Raw genomic sequence first — 6,765 nt, 5'->3', positions numbered from 1 at the left:
ACGAGAGAACAACGACGCCTTTAAACTCGTCTCTTACGGGTCCGGACTCTAATTAATTATTAAATACAACGCATAAATCGGGACTAGATTGTAATATTTACCATTTATTATTAATTAATTTTAAATAATTTTAATTAATTAAATTTTAAGTTTATTTCTTAATAATCCTATCATTTATAAATATTTAGTACAACTAATATTTTTAAATTATAATTAATGAGATATATATTTATAATTTATTAATAGAATAATAAAAGTAATTCAAAAGATTACTTAATTAATTTTTATTAATTATAATTTTGTATTATTAATTACCATTTTAATTTGAACCAATTAATTATACTTTAAAATTATAATATATTAATGAATAAATAAATAAATAAACAAATATAATTATTGAAAATTAATTAATTGTAATTAAGATATTGTGAATTAATTAATTAATGATTTTGTAAATAAATTATTACAATAATCCAATTTCATATATAAACTATTTAAATCTTGATTTAAATATTATAAAATATAAAAAGACATTTTCATCCTTAATGATGTACGCATCCGTACGTAATATACTGGAGAAGTTCATTCTCGTGTGAGATATAACATGCATGAGGTCCCACATTTAAACTTATGGTTCAGGATCACGGTGCACATGGTACTTTTATACTCATCGTGACATGAATTTCCATGAGACGTGCTTACATGTTTATCATACATGATACGGCTGGAATTTATGGCCTAAAGTCCCGTGATTAATTATTTAATTTTTAATAATAATTTTGATTATTTTGTTGACTCATTATCTCATTTTTCTCCTCTTAATAAAAATTTTAAACAAAAATTTTAAGGACGTTTTTGACCTTGGGAGTTGCAAGAAAAGAATTTCGTAGATTTAGGGTGTGGGAGAAGGGTAAATTGGTAATTTAGATAATGCAAAACTATGAAACGGTTACGTGTGGCTTTCACTGCTACAATCCTTTTTCGAGTTTTGTCTCTTAGGGGTTGCTAATAATTCCCCCATGCAATTACCTATTTACCCTCGCTCAACGCTGGATTTAATGATGGGGGAGATGGCATTATCGACATTTCACAAGTCGGATGATCGAGGGGACTACATTGTACTATCCTTGTCCCTTTATTATCATATGTTACGATGATTTAACACTTTTCTTCAATCAGTCGATCAAAAACGAGTCAATCAAACTAATTGTAGTTAAACTAAGTTAAGAAAGTTGAGTCTATTCTTTTTTAATTATAACAAAAATATTAATTTGAATCATTCAAATTATAAATATTTTTCTTTTATATAATGAATATATAAATTATATTAAATATTAATCTGAACATTTCAACCACAAAACTTGTATCCATATATACCAATGTATATTGACGAGTAAATAATTTCAAATAAAAATTATCAAGGAAGCTTAGTAGACGAAAATATTTTATAGTCTGCTATAGATATTAGAAGTAGTAGTGACGAATGTCGAAAGAAAATTTCGTCACTACGAAGTTTGTAAATATGAAATTAAAGTATTAGTATGAACAAAAATATATATATATAATTGTTAGGATCGCACAACAACGCACACACTTGATCTAGATGAACACAAAAAACATGATAGAGAAAATGGAAGGAGAATATTGGCTAAAAGTTTTGTATTGATGACTACATATATGTACAGTAACACAGAGAATACAGAGAATATAGAATGTACATTTTCAAAGTTGTACCGAGAGGATATATATATGGTTTAGCTTACTATATATAGATTTAGTAGATATAATCATCTACTGTATATAACTATCAATCTTTTTACTATACATAGTTATTTACTATTTATGACATTTTACTTTATATGTCATCTACCAAATATATAACCATTGACTAAACTATAAATAAGGAGCAGACTCCATAACCTAACAATTCTCCCACTTGGAGACTGATCTAGTCAACCAAGTATTTCATTCTCAAATGACCATGAGCATCTTCACGGCACCATACCAATTGAGGCTTTGCACAACCTAAATATTCCAACATCAACCCATTTTGTCAACCTAAATATTCCAACATCAACACATTTTGTCAACATGTTTGCTGGATTCTTTGCACCCTCTATCTTCTCAAAACACATCACCATCTTCCACTAACCTGCAAGTGAAATGGTATCGCCTTCCGTGTTTTATCTTTAAATGATAGGTCGGGTTCTTCACCAACTGTAGGACACTCTGACTATCTTTATAAAGAATCTTTTCGTGCTGCTTCTTGCCAAATTCTTCCCGATGCATCCATATTGTCTCCTTTCCAGCTTCAGTTATTGCCACGTACTCAGCCTCAGTACAACTAGACATCTCCCATTGCTTGCTCCTACTTGGTTGTATCCTCCAATTGTAGGGCCTCATCAAAGGGCTCTGGTTCCCTTTCATCAGTACAGATAGTGTAATGAAGGTACATACATATTTGATACTCTGATAGTACTGGATGATCTTCTCAACACCGGTTCAGGTGTCACTTGCTCTACCGCTAGTTCCTCTGCAACAGTCTCAAGAGTTTCTTGAGTATCTGCTACAACATCACTGAGTGATTTTTTCCGCAACTCAACCTCAACCCCCACTTGTTTTGTTGTCTTAGAACCTTGCTCCACATCTGGTTCCTCAGCCGTAGTCTCAAGAGTTTCATGAGTATCTGCTACAACATCACTAGGTAAGTTTCCCTACAACTTAAGCTCAACTCTCACTTGCTCCGTGGTCTTGAAACCTTGCTCCACATATGGGTCCTCAGCAGTAGTCTCAGGAATTTCATGAGTATCTGCTACAACATCACTAGGTGAGTTTTCCTACAACTCAAGTTCAACTCTCACTTTCTCCATGGTCTTAAAACCTTGCTTCACATCTAGTTCCTCAGCAGTAGTCTTAGGAGTTTCATGAGTATCTGCTACAACATCACAAGGTGAGTTTCCTTGCAACTCAAGCTCAACTCTCACTTGCTCCACGGTCTTAAAACCTTGCTTCACATCTAGTTCCTCAGTAGTAGTCTCAAGAGTTTCATGAGTATCTGCTACAACATCACTAGGTGAGTTTCCCTGCAACTCGAGCTCAACTCCCACTTGCTTCGTGGTCTTGGAACCTTGCACCACATATGGTTCCTCAGCAGTAGTCTCAGAAGTTTCATGAGTATCTGCTGCAACATCACTAAGTGAGTTTTCCTGCAACTCAAGCTCAACTCCCACTTGCTTCGTGGTCTTGGAACCTTGCTCCACATCTGTATGGACCATTTCCAACCGCACTTTCTTCAATTCTCTGACATTCCTTGTGAAGCTAACTCGTTTATGCTTGCTCATAACGCAGTTCTCACAAGGACCCACATCACACATATTTCAGACCTTTTAAAACTTCTTTCGCAGCCAGCTTCTTCATTCCTTTCACGCTCATAGGTCCAAATCTATTGTGCCATAGACTTGAATTTGAAGCACTCTCAGCAACAGCAGTCATGTTTATACACCCTGCAGTGGTGTATAAAGTTCCAGAGTTTATGCCACGTGCTACCACCATAGCACCCTTCATAATCTTCCATGAACTCTTCCCTAACTTTGTTGCATAACCTGTATTGTCCAACTGACCAATAGAGATCAGGTTCTTCTTGAGACCAGGAATATATCTAACATTCTTTAATGTCCACTGATTTCCTGCTAGAGTTTTTATGCAGACATCCCCTTTGCCTTTAATCTCCAAATCTTTGTTGTCGGCAAGATACACCTCCTCGAAATTTCCAAACTTGAAATTTCGGAACAACTCTTTATTTGGAGACGAATGAAAAGATGTACCTGAATGCAAAATTCAGGATTCAATCGAACTGTCCACGGTGAGGATTAGAGCATCCCCAATGTCTTCTGCTGAATTTATAGAATCATCATCATCTCCAGATTTGTGATTCTGCTTCCTCTTTGGTCTTGTACAATCTGTCCGAAAGTGACTTTTTTCTCCACAATTCCAACACGTTACGTTTGGTCTATTTGAAGATTTTTTCTCGGTTCTTTGATTTTGATCGGACTTTGTTTGGGCCCTTTGGTTTACTTCTTCCCCGTTGGTCAACACTGAGAACACTACCAGGTGCATTTTCAATTTCTCATTTGCGAATACTTTCGCTAAGAACTACATCTCAAATTTCATCAAACTTCAGTTTATCAGATCCTCGGGAACTGCTGATTGCGGCAACAATAGTATCCCACGACTCGGGTAAAGATGACATCAAAATCAATGCTTTAATTTCATCATCAAAATTAATTTCCACCGAACTCAGTTGACTTACGATCATATTGAATTCATTTATATGATCAACAACAGATCCACCTTCTGACATATGTAGATTGAACAATCTCTGCATCAAATACACCTTATTTAGCCGACGATTTTTCGTACATATTCAACAACGCCTTCAACAGATCTGACGTTGTCTTCTCCTTAATGATGTTGAACGCCACATTTTTGGATAGCGTTAACCGGATCAGCCTTAAGGCTTGTCGATCCTTGAGCTTCCACTGTTCTGTGGTCATGGTATCCGGCTTCACCCCCAACAGGGGTTCGTGAAGACCTTTCTGATACAGATAATCTTCAATCTGCATTTTCCAGAACCCGAAATCGGATCCATTGAACTTCTCAATTCCAATCTTTGAACTTTCCATCTTCACAAATCGTGGTGACTTCTGCTTAACTCTGATACCAGTTGTTAGGATCGCACAACAACGTACACACTCGATCTAGATGAACACAAAGAACAGGATAGAGAAAATGCAAGAAAAATATTGGCTAAAAGTTTTGTATTGATGACTACATATATGTACGTAAGAGAGAATATAGAGAATACAGACAATATAGAAAGTACATTTTCAAAGCTCTGCCTTAGGGGATATATATATGGTTTAGCTTACTATATATAGAGATATAATAACTATCTCCCACGTATAACTCTACCACATATAGCTTTTTACTATACATAACTTTTTACTATACATAGCTATTTGCTATTTATGACATTTTACTTTATATGTCATTTACCAAATATAGCTTTACTACGTATAACCGTTGACTAAGCTATAAATAAGGCTCCATAACCTAATAATAATTATTAGCTAACACCGTAAAAGTTAAAACACTATATACGGACTACTGTATGAGATTGTCAAGATGTCTTAAATTTAGGAAACCATGATTTAAGATGGACTTGGGGGAGGATCCACGAGGATTACAAAGGTAGGTGTAAAATGACTAAAATGCCCCTATAGTTATGTACCGCTGGCTTATGACCAAAATTATCTCAAAATGGCATTAAATTTGATGAGGAGCATTATTTCATGGTTTAAAGGGATTATACAAAGTTACAATGACATTGGAATATGTTGAGAATTTAAACAAAGATTTGGGGTGGTAAATGTCCAAAATACCCCTATGAGAATTCTGAGATGTTTTCAAGACCTTAAACATGATGTTATGCTATGCTATATATACATGTGATATCCATTACGCTATGATGTGAATGAAACAGAATGTTATGTATGTCATGTTATGTCTTGTCATGTAAAGCTATGTGATGGATTATTTGATGACTGCCATGTATACATGATGCATATATGTAATAAGTCATGGATGAAAGGAGAAATGGAATGATGTTAATGTTACGCTATGAATGTAAATCATGGGGACCTCATGCATGTATACATGTCATGTGCATCGAGATACTTCCCCATTTGTTATGTTAGTACGGATGAATATTTATATTCGTCATGATATCATGTGAGTCTTTCCTTTTCTGTGGCGTTTGACGGTGTGTAATGTATTATGCCCGACCAAGCCAGATCTAGGGGGTACGTATACGAGCCCACCTGGTGGGTCCATGTACACGTGCATGGACCATATGTGGGGAAGTACCACACATCCAACCCTGCCCGAAACTTGAAAGAGTCCAAGGCCATGTTACAGTTTTAAAGGATAGGTGCCATATTTTTATGTGTGTGATTGCATTACTAATATCAATAGTGGGGTGATTTACTGAATTTTCTTAAAATACTCAAGTCACGTGCTACCCTTATATTTTTCAGGTAAGGGTAAAGCGGCCCTACACGGATGACGATGAATGTTGAATTATACCCAACATGTCCTCCCACTTACCTTGCAGAAATTGAGACATGTCTCATAAATTTAGACATTCTAAATGATCCTCAAACACTTTAACTTGAAGAATTGTTTTATATAGATCAAAACGATTGGCATTACAATAATGTTAGCAACTATCATGATATTTTTTCTATATTAATATGATTCCGTCATTACATTACTGTTATCATAATAAATAGTGATAGAGTAAATCACATCTAAAACATTTTTCAATTATTTAAGAAATTATTATAGTCATACAAGTAATTTATTTCTTTAACTTATATACCAATTATATATCTACTCTTCGAAAAATTCGATGGGTCTGCATACATCAAAGATGCTTTACCGACCGGTTTAGACAATTAAATTACTTGACTGTGAAGTAAGGGAGGGGAGTGAAGCTGTGAGATTGAGAAGAAGGAGCTCGAACTTGCATGAACGTTTTCCACTGAGCTAGAATGAAAGAAGAGATATTGTGATTTGTATTCCAGATAATTGATGAACTTTATATCCACATTGAGGTTGCATGAACATTTAGAGGATGTGTTTCTGTGCTTTAGGTGATTGATAGGAATATCTCCCTTAATAAGCATGCAAGAATGTACTACGTTA

The sequence above is a fragment of the Cucurbita pepo genome, chromosome LG16, assembly GCF_002806865.2.
Source record: "Cucurbita pepo subsp. pepo cultivar mu-cu-16 chromosome LG16, ASM280686v2, whole genome shotgun sequence".
In the NCBI taxonomy this organism is placed as follows: Eukaryota; Viridiplantae; Streptophyta; class Magnoliopsida; order Cucurbitales; family Cucurbitaceae; genus Cucurbita; species Cucurbita pepo.
Note: the sequence above shows the minus strand (reverse complement) of the source record.